Source organism: Tenrec ecaudatus, chromosome 9 (genome assembly GCF_050624435.1).
Source record: "Tenrec ecaudatus isolate mTenEca1 chromosome 9, mTenEca1.hap1, whole genome shotgun sequence".
Taxonomy (NCBI): Eukaryota; Metazoa; Chordata; class Mammalia; order Afrosoricida; family Tenrecidae; genus Tenrec; species Tenrec ecaudatus.
The window spans coordinates 43,546,842-43,562,942 of record NC_134538.1 but is presented as its reverse complement, the minus strand read 5'-3'; positions in this window follow the sequence as shown (position 1 = coordinate 43,562,942).

Genomic DNA, 16,101 nt, shown 5'->3' with positions numbered 1-16,101 from the left:
TGGCCACATGGTTTTCATGGCACTGGCTCCCGGCTCGGCTTTTGAGCCAGTGAAACTCTTTTGAGCAGGAGTTGAGGTGGCCGGTGAACATCAGCGGCGGACAAAATCGTCCTGTTTCAATACGAAGCCACCTATATCACCTCTTGGACATTATCATTGTCCTGGGCTCTGAATCACCAGCCCAGATGTAGAATGCGCCTGACAGGTACCTATTGTTTGAATGAGGCTCTGGTTAACCCCTCTCGGTAACTTAGTGGCATGGGAGTCTGGACAAGGGACTACCTTTACTTTCCAGATGAGAAAACTCACTCAAAAAGACAAAGGTATTGACCCACAGGAACACAACTGGTTAACAACAAAGCCATATTCCCAACCAGTGTCTGGAGCCAGAGCTCGGAGCCCCACATGCCTGTGCCCAGCTGAGCAGTCACTCTCTCCTGAACCTTCCAAAGATCTGAGCAGATCCTTCCCCCTCCCCATCCAGAATATGTTTTTTCATAGGATGGCGTGGATCTGCAGCTCTGGGAGAGGGACATATCTCATGGGAACACACGGAGCAGATGAAGGGGGAGGAGGGGAGAGTGGAGCCCATCTTGGCCCACCAGGCCTGGAGGATGATGTTCCCACTCAGAGAAGCCATTCCACATAGAAGACCACATGGCCAGCCCCACGATGAGACACGACGTCCCTCAAAGACCCATAGCCCTAGAAGGGACAACACTGGAGACACAGTGTGGGAATTGCAGCGACCTGATCCCACCACAGCGAAGCATAACACTAAGGGGGTGCAGCAGAAGCGCAAGGAAATGGAGCAGCAAGGTGCCCAAGGAATGCCAAAGGAGGCCTTTGGGGGCAGGACTTGGTGCCCGCACACACTGGACTGGAAAACACTCCTAAGGCCAACAAACAGTCCGTAAACTGACTATGAGCTTTCCTGTCTTGATGAGTTGTGTTTTCTTTTATGGTCATTGGATTTTGGCTGTTTTCTTTCTTTTGGTGCATGCTTTTGCTCTGTCTTGTGTTTGTGCATGTTATTACCTCTACTGCATGTCTCAAAAGAGATGCTGGATGAACAATCTCAGGAGAGAAAAAGGTGGCCCAACACTTCTGGGGGTCCACGAGAGAAAGGGAATTGGGGGGAAAGGGAGTGGTGTTAAGAAAGCCAGAGACAGGGGAACAACAAGTAGATACAAATCCGTGGTGAGGGCGATGTAGGAAGCCTGGTAGGGCGTGACCAAGGGTAAAGGAACCAAGAGGAATGACTGAAACCCAAATGAAGACTGAGCATGGCAGTGGGCACAAGAGGGAGATGAAGGGGAATAGCAGAGCGACCTAAGAAGCATTGGCGATTTAGAGAGGTCTAAATAAAGGCACGGACTTATGTAAATATATGTATCTGTGAGCATAGGGAAATAGCCCTATGTCCATATTTTTATAGGTTTCGTATTAAGGTAGCAGATGGCCTTTTGGCCTGCACTCAAGTACGATCTCAATGCAAGAATACTTGGTACTATTACATTGGCATTCCATAATGCTCACCTTCCCGACACGATCACTGAAGACTAAGTGGTTGCATAAGCAATTGTGATCAAGAAAGATGATGGTGCCAAGCTATCAAAAATTTTGGCAGCTGAGGTCTTAAAGGCTTGAAGGGTAAGCGAGCGGCCATCTAGCTCAGAAGCAACAAAGCCCACAGGGAGTAAGCCTACCAGCCTGTGGGATCAGGAGGATTCAAAGGGACCTGGCACCATCAGTACAAAAAAATCTTATCATTGCGAATGAGCGGGGAGTGCTGGGTAGAGACCCAAAGCCCATTTGCAGTCCACTGGACATTCCCTTAAGAAAGGTCTCGGGGACAAGACGAGCCAAGACAGGGTGCGAGACAGCAACAATGAAACACAACTTTCCTCTAGCTCCGCAATGTTTCCTCTCCCCTCACTATCAAGATCCCAATTATAACTTACAAATCTGGCTAGACCAGACAATGTGCACTGGGAAAGATAGGAAGTGGAAAGGCAGGGAATTCTTGGCAGATGAGCCCTTGAGGACCAGTGTTATGAATGGAGATACTGGGAGGGTGGAGGGACGGTAGGTTGGATGGGGGGGGCGGGGGGGAACAAATTACAAGGATCTACATTTAACCTCAAAAGATAAAGGGGTGAAGGGGGGATATCAGACAGTGCAAGATATGACCAAATAATAATTAGTAAATTATCAAGGATTTGTGAGAGAGGGGTAGTGAGAAGGGGTGGGGAATGAGGAGCTGAGGCCAGGGGCTTGGGTGGAGAGAAGATATTTTGAGAATAATGAGCGCAATGAATGTCCAAATGTGCTTTATAAGATTGATGTATGCACGGATTGGGGTTATTGTTGTATGAACCCCTAATAAAAGGAGGGAAAAAAAGACTCTGGCAGAGGGCTGATGCTAGGATGATCTCAGGCTGGATTAGACCAGCAAAAGCAGGTACTGGAGTCACCTCACCCTCTGTCTATTCCTGTGTGAGCCACGAAGCTCAGGTCCACAGCCCTGGCAGCTGGACAGTGAGAGAGGCGGGGCTGTGATTTCATTCCACAAGGGGAATGGCCCTACTGTCCTGCAGGGCCCAAGCTCCTGTGTAGTGCTGCTCTCTGGGGAAGCTCTTTCATGGAGCCCACACCATGGGAGCTCTACAATTCATGGGGGATTGGCAAAAGCCTCTGCTCATGCACACACACCATCCCCTAGGTGGAGGACCTCGGGGAACAAAGCCTGAGGCAGACACCAAGCCCACTAACTGATCCTGTAAGAGATAGAATCAGGATCCCAAAACTGGCAACTGGGAGTAAGAGGCAGCATCACTGGGTCCCAGCCCCTGCCACTGCCATCTCCAAGGAGTGACATTCCCAAACAGAGGGTTTTCCAAAGGCACTGTCAGGACTGTGGAATGAGCAGCTCATTTGTGGACATGGATACTATGTGATCCAGATGTACTACCTCCTCCGTTCCAGTCAGCGGAGACTGAAAACCCTGCCAAGCAGAGAGCCATGCATCTGAACAGTATCCACCAGTCACTCATGTCCAGTCCTGCTGCCTCTAAAGAGCTTTCCTGGGTTGGTCAGATCTCTCTGGGGACAGATATCCCTCTGTCCTTGGTTCTGCGTGAGAAAGAATTCACGCCAGAGCCTGGTTTGTGATCCAAGTGAGGTTTAGGAGAGAGCTAGGGAGGGGTGGTGGGCAACCCTGGTCGATCCCAGTGGCTGAATTGAATATACTTGGCCTACGTGGGTCGAGACAGGTGCAGCGCCCACCTAGGTGTACCTGCCCTTCCTGGCCGGAAACCTGGACCTCTGAGCACGCACAGTGTGCCACTCCTTCCTGGGCCGCTAACTGGGCCCTCTGAGCATGTGTAATGGACACCCCAGTCCCTATGCTAGCTACCTAACATTTACACCCTGAAGAGATATGGACCCAAATCTCTGGGGTAGTGGGCGACGACATCTCTAGCTACTTCCTGCTGGCAAAATGGGCGATGTGGGGCTTTGGGTCCACACCCTTCCTGCTCTGCTGGGAGGGGTTGTGCAATCAGGGCTAGGATGGATAAGGTTGAAGTGGTCCAGGAGATGGTGGTCCTGGAGCTGGCACACTTGGATTACGGGCCTTGGTAACTTGAGAATTTCTGGAAAAACCAACAAAAGGACAAAGGGGTGAACACTTTAACTGAGACAAGGCTAGAATTGTGAGGTGGAAGTGCCCTTGAAAGTAGGTGAGTATCACAGGAAGTAAGTAAAAACCTTAGTGTTATCAGGCATGTGTGTTTGTTCATTCTAAGGACAGGCACGGGGGTAAAAGCGTTCACAAATTCCCCTAGGAGGGTCCAAAGTTTGGGCACTACTGGGTGCAGTGGGATCACTGCTTCATTTATGATCCTAAGGTCTTGGACCTACTTATAAGAAACATCCTTCTTTTTAACCCTATAACGCCTCAATTTTAAATTTGGGGGCAAAAAATTTTTTGTTTGGATTCATTACTTTCATAGTTATCAATATAGATCCATATATATTCATTTCTTAAATGTTACGGAAGGTCTTGCTCGGCGTTATAGGGTTAAATTGTAATATTGGGATACTACAGGCGGAGTTAACAGGGATCAAAAGTAGAGTAACAGCCTGTGTCATTTTTAATTTTCTTGGGTTCCATATGAGCATAAGGCTTGTAAATTACCCGGGGACCAAATTCCCCTGGTGCCTCTACTACGGGTAGAATGTTTAGGGAGGTTTCAGGGCTGGGAAAATAGTAACCTAAAGTCCAGGATCCCTTAGGGCAGGGGTCCTCAAATTGTTTACACAGAGGGCCAGTTCACTGTCCCTCCCACCGTTGGAGGGCCAGACTATCGTTTTTAAAAAAAAAAAATGAACAAATTCCTATGCACACTGCAAGAGTCGGCTGCTGAGCAGGACAGGCAGTGGCAGCAAAACACCCTGAGGGTGGGATAAATGGCAGCGGGCCACATGTGCCCCAAGGGCCACAGTTTGAGGACGCCTGCCTTAGGGGTTCCTGGGTGCACGGGGGATGAAGGTCTCCTATTGCTCCTCAAGAGGAGAAATGCTCTAAGTTCTGGCATCTCCGCCCACTTTCCCATCACTCTATAGAACTGTTCCAGGTGAATCACGGTTGGAAGGGAAAGTGTACCATTCTCTGGCCACCATTCTCCTTTCTCAAAAAGATATTGTGGCCAAATAGAGTTCCAAAGTGAATCTATCAGCTTTTGTTCGCCCAGCCTCTGTGTATCAACTCTATCCCAATTGGACAGGATTCATGCAAGGGGGCAATCCCTGAGCATCAAGCTGCTAAGTCCCATCTAGAAAGCACAAAACAAGGAGGCGATTGACAGCTTGCTGCCTCCCGGTCAATAACCCCGCTTGAGAGTGCACCCCTGGGTTGCCCTGAATCTGATGCCTCAGGCAGATGCCACAGCCCGAGGGAAGGGGTCAAAGACCAGTCGCTGAGGGCGACTTTAGGTCTAACCATTTTTCTGGACTACAGGCTAGGAGGACTACTGCTTGGGATGGCCCCACGGCCCTGCAAGACGCCTGCTGGCGGGGCAGACGCTCAAATCTCAGAAGGGAAGGGAACCTTAAGGGAAATTGGAATTTCTGGCTGGAACATCATGGCAGTGGAGCTGGGTATTAAGGAAGAGCTGTCCCCCAAAGTGCCTAAAGCAGCATCACTGAAAGCGTAAAGGGAACACTTAGTCCGGCTAGGCTTCCGAACGCCATTGGCCTAAGCCTGGGCAACGGAAAACCAGCCTGTAACAAGGAACCAACCTAAACTGGTAGAACACTAGCCCTATAACGCCTCCAGTTTTAAATTCAGGAAATAATTTTTTTTTGTTTTTATTCTTTACTTTCATAGCTATCAATATAGATGGCATTCAAAATATATTTAAAAGATATAAAATGTTCAATGGTTTTTAAATGTAACCAAATGGTCACATTTATAATTTATAATTTGGGTACCAGATACGTTTTAATTCAATATGATGACAATTTCGTGCTCGGCGTTATAGGGCTAGAGCAGCTTGTTTGAAAAGCCAGGAGAAAGGTAAGGGAATGGAGGGGAAAAGGGAAACATTTGGCTCCCGGGACAAGGCAGGGCTAACTCCCAGGCCTCCTCACCCAGCTCCCTAGGCAGCACCCTTCCACATGTTTGGACTGGTGGGTGCCTTCTTGGCCAGGGTCAAAGACCCTGTTTCCCTTCGGCCACAATGGCGGCTATGTGGGATCTCTGGGAAAAGCTTAAACAGCCTTGACAAGAGTGAAGCCATTTGGGGCTGACAGAAGCCACCATGAAAAGAAAATAAAGTAGCTATGAACTGTCAATAAACCAGCTGATATTGGGGAGGTAGGCTGTGCAGACTTAGTCCAAGGGAATGTCACCAAAGAAATGGATGATCGGAAGGCTTGCAAGAATGACCAGAGCCTTTGTGTTCAACTAGGAATGGCTAACCCAAATACCCTACTTCTCCCTCTTCGTGCTTGCACACCTGCACCTTGCAAAGGTATAAAAACCTTCGGAAAATTAGACTCGGGGCTGCTCAGACTCCTGTCAAGAGGGGTGACACACCCTGCTGAGGAAATAAAACTTTTTCTGTTGAACTTGCCGACGGTGTGAGTTGTTTTTTTCTGGGAATGGACAGCCGCTACAACATTTCCAGGAGCACTGAGCTCCGACTGCCACTGTCTGTGCCTGTATAGAAAGGAGACCACCGGTACAGGAGTGCTCTCCCCAGAACTAGAGAATTTCTGATTTCTCTAGGGCAGGGGTCCTTCAACTCTTTAAAGAGGGACCAGTTCACTGTCCCTCCGACCCATTGGAGTGCCGGACTATAGTTTCAAAAACAACTATGAACAAATTCCAAGGCACACTGCACACATCTTATTTTGAAGTTAAAAACAAACCAACAAACGGGGCACAAACACATGGCTGACAGGATCAATGTCCTCGGCTGTGCCCATGTGGCCCACAGACTGTCGTTTGAGGACCCCTGCTCTAGGCACTCACAAAGAGCACGCGGTTTCAACCCTAAAACCTGGAGACTCTGCAATTTGTTTAAAGTTGATTGGGTAGAAGGAGTCCCCGATGGGCCCACGCAAGACGCGTTTTCCCTCACCCTACTCCTCAGAGGTCATAATTCTGCTATGGGCAACCAGGACATCCCGATCTGATCTCTGACATGGATGTGTGGATTGACATGGCCACTAATAAGCCAGCATCTATAAAAGACTTGCTCCCTCCCCCAACAGAAAGGGTTCTTGTTTCCATGAGTTCAGGAAACATGGCATGACCAGAAAAACAACTGGTCCAAGTTACTAAAACCACCAAGGTGGAGGCCGTCCCTCCCCTCCCCATCCCCCTCCCTGTCGTCTTTATACCACTTTGCAGGAGGACCGGGGGTGCAGGAGAGCTGGCTTAGGACCCATTGGGACCGCTGCCTGCCTATCAGTTCCCGGGGGCCAGAGAGAGATATACAACCCTCTTTAAATTCACCCCACAACACGTGCACTAGGGCTGGCATGTCTGCTCAACCCCCGAGAAGGATCACTCGGCAGCTGCAGTCTCTGCTTAAGGCAAGCAGCCCCAACACCTGGGGAAGACCCCCGAGTCTCTCTTTGGGTACATGTCCCCTTTTCTTCCAGGGATTACATCATTGGAGTCAACAAAATCCCCTTTTCTGACAAACCACAAGGTCTGATTTCTTTGCTAGACAAGCTTTTACACATGCATCAGCCCACCTCAGACAACTGCCAGCCACTTCTCCAGGTGCTGGTCACAACAGAGGAACAGGAGCCCTTCCAGACAGAGGCCCAGAAAGCAGTCAATAGACCTGATGGTCAGCCAGCTGGCACTCCCCGCTTGAGAGAAACTCTTTTTGCCACTGCACGAACAATGGGGGACCCAAACTCCTAGTAAGGCCCCGAGGGCCTCGCCAGGTAGCACCAGGTTTTCTAGCAGGGCCTCCGCGGGACAGCTAGGAAACCTATGCATTTACCTAAGGTCAGTGAGAATTTTCAGGGTCCTACCTTTCTAGAGTGGCTGATGGAAGCCTGCGGGCTGTATACCCCTTTTGATCCAGAGGCCCTCGAGAACAAGAGGGCAAAAGTATTGCCTGTATTACTCAGCCCGCCTCAGACATGATAAAGAAATGGGAAGCATATCAAGGGAACAATCTTAGTGATTTGGTAGAAGTGCCTTAGAGGTTGTATCACAATACAGAGGACCCTACCACGACAGAGACAAAGAAATAGCTAAAATACTAGGAATTGCTATGAGACACACTAGAGAATCAGGAAAAGAGATCATGGCCCCCTCACGGAGAGACTGACCTGTGGCACCGCCAAGTCCCGAGGAAAAAGGATCCATGTGCCTGCTACAGAAAAGGCAGACATTGGAAAAACCACTGCATTGAAAACCCCAGGAGAGACGGACAATCCTCCACTAGAGAGGACGGGCCTCGTCCTCGCCTAGAGAAACCCAAGCGAGAGACAATAATGCTTGAGGAAGCTGAAGGAAGGTGTCAGGGCTCTGTTTTACTGACCCCAGGATCCCAGTAAATGTCTTGGAGAACACAGGGGCCATCTTCTCAGGTTCAAAAAAGAGAACGGGCACATTGTCAAAGGAAAGATTTAAATTACTGTCAGCATATGATTGCTTCCAAAGATAACGCACACCAGAAGGTTTGCATGGAGACTGGGGGGCTTGCCAAGCCATCAAGGTGAAAAATGTCTCTCTGTCCTTTTTTCGCAGTTGGCCACATGGTTTTCATGGCACTGGCTCCCGGCTCGGCTGTTGAGCCAGTGAAACTCTTTTGAGCAGGAGTTGAGGTGGCCGGTGAACATCAGCGGCGGACAAAATCGTCCTGTTTCAATACGAAGCCACCTATATCACCTCTTGGACATTATCATTGTCCTGGGCTCTGAATCACCAGCCCAGATGTAGAATGCGCCTGACAGGTACCTATTGTTTGAATGAGGCTCTGGTTAACCCCTCTCGGTAACTTAGTGGCATGGGAGTCTGGACAAGGGACTACCTTTACTTTCCAGATGAGAAAACTCACTCAAAAAGACAAAGGTATTGACCCACAGGAACACAACTGGTTAACCACAAAGCCAATTCCCAACCAGTGTCTGGAGCCAGAGCTCGGAGCCCCACATGCCTGTGCCCAGCTGAGCAGTCACTCTCTCCTGAACCTTCCAAAGATCTGAGCAGATCCTTCCCCCTCCCCATCCAGAATATGTTTTTTCATAGGATGGCGTGGATCTGCAGCTCTGGGAGAGGGACATATCTCATGGGAACACACGGAGCAGATGAAGGGGGAGGAGGGGAGAGTGGAGCCCATCTTGGCCCACCAGGCCTGGAGGATGATGTTCCCACTCAGAGAAGCCATTCCACATAGAAGACCACATGGCCAGCCCCACGATGAGACACGACGTCCCTCAAAGACCCATAGCCCTAGAAGGGACAACACTGGAGACACAGTGTGGGAATTGCAGCGACCTGATCCCACCACAGCGAAGCATAACACTAAGGGGGTGCAGCAGAAGCGCAAGGAAATGGAGCAGCAAGGTGCCCAAGGAATGCCAAAGGAGGCCTTTAGGGGCAGGACTTGGTGCCCGCACACACTGGACTGGAAAACACTCCTAAGGCCAACAAACAGTCCGTAAACTGACTATGAGCTTTCCTGTCTTGATGAGTTGTGTTTTCTTTTATGGTCATTGGATTTTGGCTGTTTTCTTTCTTTTGGTGCATGCTTTTGCTCTGTCTTGTGTTTGTGCATGTTATTACCTCTACTGTATGTCTCAAAAGAGATGCTGGATGAACAATCTCAGGAGAGAAAAAGGTGGCCCAACACTTCTGGGGGTCCACGAGAGAAAGGGAATTGGGGGGAAAGGGAGTGGTGTTAAGAAAGCCAGAGACAGGGGAACAACAAGTAGATACAAATCCGTGGTGAGGGCGATGTAGGAAGCCTGGTAGGGCGTGACCAAGGGTAAAGGAACCAAGAGGAATGACTGAAACCCAAATGAAGACTGAGCATGGCAGTGGGCACAAGAGGGAGATGAAGGGGAATAGCAGAGCGACCTAAGAAGCATTGGCGATTTAGAGAGGTCTAAATAAAGGCACGAACTGATGTAAATATATGTATCTGTGAGCATAGGGAAATAGCCCTATGTCCATATTTTTATAGGTTTCGTATTAAGGTAGCAGATGGCCTTTTGGCCTGCACTCAAGTACGATCTCAATGCAAGAATACTTGGTACTATTACATTGGCATTCCATAATGCTCACCTTCCCGACACGATCACTGAAGACTAAGTGGTTGCATAAGCAATTGTGATCAAGAAAGATGATGGTGCCAAGCTATCAAAAATTTTGGCAGCTGAGGTCTTAAAGGCTTGAAGGGTAAGCGAGCGGCCATCTAGCTCAGAAGCAACAAAGCCCACAGGGAGTAAGCCTACCAGCCTGTGGGATCAGGAGGATTCAAAGGGACCTGGCACCATCAGTACAAAAAAATCTTATCATTGCGAATGAGCGGGGAGTGCTGGGTAGAGACCCAAAGCCCATTTGCAGTCCACTGGACATTCCCTTAAGAAAGGTCTCGGGGACAAGACGAGCCAAGACAGGGTGCGAGACAGCAACAATGAAACACAACTTTCCTCTAGCTCCGCAATGTTTCCTCTCCCCTCACTATCAAGATCCCAATTATAACTTACAAATCTGGCTAGACCAGACAATGTGCACTGGGAAAGATAGGAAGTGGAAAGACAGGGAATTCTTGGCAGATGAGCCCTTGAGGACCAGTGTTATGAATGGAGATACTGGGAGGGTGGAGGGACGGTAGGTTGCATGGGGGGGCGGGGGGGGGAACAAATTACAAGGACCTACATTTAACCTCAAAAGATAAAGGGGTGAAGGGGGGATATCAGACGGTGCAAGATATGACCAAATAATAATTAGTAAATTATCAAGGATTTGTGAGAGAGGGGTAGTGAGAAGGGGTGGGGAATGAGGAGCTGAGGCCAGGGGCTTGGGTGGAGAGAAGATATTTTGAGAATAATGAGCGCAATGAATGTCCAAATGTGCTTTATAAGATTGATGTATGCACGGATTGGGGTTATTGTATGAACCCCTAATAAAAGGAGGGAAAAAAAGACTCTGGCAGAGGGCTGATGCTAGGATGATCTCAGGCTGGATTAGACCAGCAAAAGCAGGTACTGGAGTCACCTCACCCTCTGTCTATTCCTGTGTGAGCCACGAAGCTCAGGTCCACAGCCCTGGCAGCTGGACAGTGAGAGAGGCGGGGCTCTGATTTCATTCCACAAGGGGAATGGCCCTACTGTCCTGCAGGGCCCAACCTCCTGTGTAGTGCTGCTCTCTGGGGCAGCTCTTTCATGGAGCCCACACCATGGGAGCTCTACAATTCATGGGGGATTGGCAAAAGCCTCTGCTCATGCACACACACCACCCCCTAGGTGGAGGACATCGGGGAACAAAGCCTGAGGCAGACACCAAGCCCACTAACTGATCCTGTAAGAGATAGAATCAGGATCCCGAAACTGGCAAAAGGGAGTAAGAGGCAGCATCACTGGGTCCCAGCCCCTGCCACTGCCATCTCCAAGGAGTGACATTCCCAAACAGAGGGTTTTCCAAAGGCACTGTCAGGACTGTGGAATGAGCAGCTCATTTGTGGACATGGATACTATGTGATCCAGATGTACTACCTCCTCCGTTCCAGTCAGCGGAGACTGAAAACCCTGCCAAGCAGAGAGCCATGCATCTGAACAGTATCCACCAGTCACTCATGTCCAGTCCTGCTGCCTCTAAAGAGCTTTCCTGGGTTGGTCAGATCTCTCTGGGGACAGATATCCCTCTGTCCTTGGTTCTGCGTGAGAAAGAATTCACGCCAGAGCCTGGTTTGTGATCCAAGTGAGGTTTAGGAGAGAGCTAGGGAGGGGTGGTGGGCAACCCTGGTCGATCCCAGTGGCTGAATTGAATATACTTGGCCTACGTGGGTCGAGGCAGGTGCAGCGCCCACCTAGGTGTACCTGCCCTTCCTGGCCGGAAACCTGGACCTCTGAGCACGCACAGTGTGCCACTCCTTCCTGGGCCGCTAACTGGGCCCTCTGAGCATGTGTAATGGACACCCCAGTCCCTATGCTAGCTACCTAACATTTACACCCTGAAGAGATATGGACCCAAATCTCTGGGGTACTGGGCGACGACATCTCTAGCTACTTCCTGCTGGCAAAATGGGCGATGTGGGGCTTTGGGTCCACACCCTTCCTGCTCTGCTGGGAGGGGTTGTGCAATCAGGGCTAGGATGGATAAGGTTGAAGTGGTCCAGGAGATGGTGGTCCTGGAGCTGGCACACTTGGATTACGGGCCTTGGTAACTTGAGAATTTCTGGAAAAACCAACAAAAGGACAAAGGGGTGAACACTTTAACTGAGACAAGGCTAGAATTGTGAGGTGGAAGTGCCCTTGAAAGTAGGTGAGTATCACAGGAAGTAAGTAAAAACCTTAGTGTTATCAGGCATGTGTGTTTGTTCATTCTAAGGACAGGCACGGGGGTAAAAGCGTTCACAAATTCCCCTAGGAGGGTCCAAAGTTTGGGCACTACTGGGTGCAGTGGGATCACTGCTTCATTTATGATCCTAAGGTCTTGGACCTACTTATAAGAAACATCCTTCTTTTTAACCCTATAACGCCTCAATTTTAAATTTGGGGGCAAAAAATTTTTTGTTTGGATTCATTACTTTCATAGTTATCAATATAGATCCATATATATTCATTTCTTAAATGTTACGGAAGGTCTTGCTCGGCGTTATAGGGTTAAATTGTAATATTGGGATACTACAGGCGGAGTCAACAGGGATCAAAAGTAGAGTAACTGCCTGTGTCATTTTTAATTTTCTTGGGTTCCATATGAGCATAAGGCTTGTAAATTACCCGGGGACTAAATTCCCCTGGTGCCTCTACTACGGGTAGAATGTTTAGGGAGGTTTCAGGGCTGGGAAAATAGTAACCTAAAGTCCAGGATCCCTTAGGGCAGGGGTCCTCAAATTGTTTAAACAGAGGGCCAGTTCACTGTCCCTCGCACCGTTGGAGGGCCAGACTATCGTTTTTTTTTTAAAAAAATGAACAAATTCCTATGCACACTGCAAGAGTTGGCTGCTGAGCAGGACAGGCAGTGGCAGCAAAACACCCTGAGGGTGGGATAAATGGCAGCGGGCCACATGTGCCCCAAGGGCCACAGTTTGAGGACGCCTGCCTTAGGGGTTCCTGGGTGCACGGGGGATGAAGGTCTCCTATTGCTCCTCAAGAGGAGAAATGCTCTAAGTTCTGGCATCTCCGCCCACTTTCCCATCACTCTATAGAACTGTTCCAGGTGAATCACGGTTGGAAGGGAAAGTGTACCATTCTCTGGTCACCATTCTCCTTTCTCAAAAAGATATTGTGGCCAAATAGAGTTCCAAAGTGAATCTATCAGCTTTTGTTCGCCCAGCCTCTGTGTATCAACTCTATCCCAATTGGATAGGATTCATGCAAGGGGGCAATTCCTGAGCATCAATCTGCTAAGTCCCATCTAGAAAGCACAAAACAAGGAGGCGATTGACAGCTTGCTGCCTCCCGGTCAATAACCCCGCTTGAGAGTGCACCCCTGGGTTGCCCTGAATCTGATGCCTCAGGCAGATGCCACAGCCCGAGGGAAGGGGTCAAAGACCAGTCGCTGAGGGCGACTTTAGGTCTAACCATTTTTCTGGACTACAGGCTAGGAGGACTACTGCTTGGGATGGCCCCACGGCCCTGCAAGACGCCTGCTGGCAGGGCAGACGCTCAAATCTCAGAAGGGAAGGGAACCTTAAGGGAAATTGGAATTTCTGGCTGGAACATCATGGCAGGGGAGCTGGGTATTAAGGAAGAGCTGTCCCCCAAAGTGCCTAAAGCAGCATCACTGAAAGCGTAAAGGGAACACTTAGTCCGGCTAGGCTTCCGAACGCCATTGGCCTAAGCCTGGGCAACGGAAAACCAGCCTGTAACAAGGAACCAACCTAAACTGGTAGAACACTAGCCCTATAACGCCTCCAGTTTTAAATTCAGGAAATAATTTTTTTTTGTTTTTATTCTTTACTTTCATAGCTATCAATATAGATGGCATTCAAAATATATTTAAAAGATATAAAATGTTCAATGGTTTTTAAATGTAACCAAATGGTCACATTTATAATTTATAATTTGGGTACCAGATACGTTTTAATTCAATATGATGACAATTTCGTGCTCGGCGTTATAGGGCTAGAGCAGCTTGTTTGAAAAGCCAGGAGAAAGGTAAGGGAATAGAGGGGAAAAGGGAAACATTTGGCTCCCGGGACAAGGCAGGGCTAACTCCCAGGCCTCCTCACCCAGCTCCCTAGGCAGCACCCTTCCACATGTTTGGACTGGTGGGTGCCTTCTTGGCCAGGGTCAAAGACCCTGTTTCCCTTCGGCCACAATGGCGGCTATGTGGGATCTCTGGGAAAAGCTTAAACAGCCTTGACAAGAGTGAAGCCATTTGGGGCTGACAGAAGCCACCATGAAAAGAAAATAAAGTAGCTATGAACTGTCAATAAACCAGCTGATATTGGGGAGGTAGGCTGTGCAGACTTAGTCCAAGGGAATGTCACCAAAGAAATGGATGATCGGAAGGCTTGCAAGAATGACCAGAGCCTTTGTGTTCAACTAGGAATGGCTAACCCAAATACCCTACTTCTCCCTCTTCGTGCTTGCACACCTGCACCTTGCAAAGGTATAAAAACCTTCGGAAAATTAGACTCGGGGCTGCTCAGACTCCTGTCAAGAGGGGTGACACACCCTGCTGAGGAAATAAAACTTTTTCTGTTGAACTTGCCGACGGTGTGAGTTGTTTTTTTCTGGGAATGGACAGCCGCTACAACATTTCCAGGAGCACTGAGCTCCGACTGCCACTGTCTGTGCCTGTATAGAAAGGAGACCACCGGTACAGGAGTGCTCTCCCCAGAACTAGAGAATTTCTGATTTCTCTAGGGCAGGGGTCCTTCAACTCTTTAAAGAGGGACCAGTTCACTGTCCCTCCGACCTATTGGAGTGCCGGACTATAGTTTCAAAAACAACTATGAACAAATTCCAAGGCACACTGCACACATCTTATTTTGAAGTTAAAAACAAACCAACAAACGGGGCACAAACACATGGCTGACAGGATCAATGTCCTCGGCTGTGCCCATGTGGCCCACAGGCTGTCGTTTGAGGACCCCTGCTCTAGGCACTCACAAAGAGCACGCGGTTTCAACCCTAAAACCTGGAGACTCTGCAATTTGTTTAAAGTTGATTGGGTAGAAGGAGTCCCCGATGGGCCCACGCAAGACGCGTTTTCCCTCACCCTACTCCTCAGAGGTCATAATTCTGCTATGGGCAACCAGGACATCCCGATCTGATCTCTGACATGGATGTGTGGATTGACATGGCCACTAATAAGCCAGCATCTATAAAAGACTTGCTCCCTCCCCCAACAGAAAGGGTTCTTGTTTCCATGAGTTCAGGAAACATGGCATGACCAGAAAAACAACTGGTCCAAGTTACTAAAACCACCAAGGTGGAGGCCGTCCCTCCCCACCCCATCCCCCTCCCTGTCGTCTTTATACCACTTTGCAGGAGGACCGGGGGAGCAGGAGAGCTGGCTTAGGACCCATTGGGACCGCTGCCTGCCTATCAGTTCCCGGGGGCCAGAGAGAGATATACAACCCTCTTTAAATTCACCCCACAACACGTGCACTAGGGCTGGCATGTCTGCTCAACCCCCGAGAAGGATCACTCGGCAGCTGCAGTCTCTGCTTAAGGCAAGCAGCCCCAACACCTGGGGAAGACCCCCGAGTCTCTCTTTGGGTACGTGTCCCCTTTTCTTCCAGGGATTACATCATTGGAGTCAACAAAATCCCCTTTTCTGACAAACCACAAGGTCTGATTTCTTTGCTAGACAAGCTTTTACACATGCATCAGCCCACCTCAGACAACTGCCAGCCACTTCTCCAGGTGCTGGTCACAACAGAGGAACAGGAGCCCTTCCAGACAGAGGCCCAGAAAGCAGTCAATAGACCTGATGGTCAGCCAGCTGGCACTCCCCGCTTGAGAGAAACTCTTTTTGCCACTGCACGAACAATGGGGGACCCAAACTCCTAGTAAGGCCCCGAGGGCCTCGCCAGGTAGCACCAGGTTTTCTAGCAGGGCCTCCGCGGGACAGCTAGGAAACCTATGCATTTACCTAAGGTCAGTGAGAATTTTCAGGGTCCTACCTTTCTAGAGTGGCTGATGGAAGCCTGCGGGCTGTATACCCCTTTTGATCCAGAGGCCCTCGAGAACAAGAGGGCAAAAGTATTGCCTATATTACTCAGCCCGCCTCAGACATGATAAAGAAATGGGAAGCATATCAAGGGAACAATCTTAGTGATTTGGTAGAAGTGCCTTAGAGGTTGTATCACAATACAGAGGACCCTACCACGACAGAGACAAAGAAATAGCTAAAATACTAGGAATTGCTATGAGACACACTAG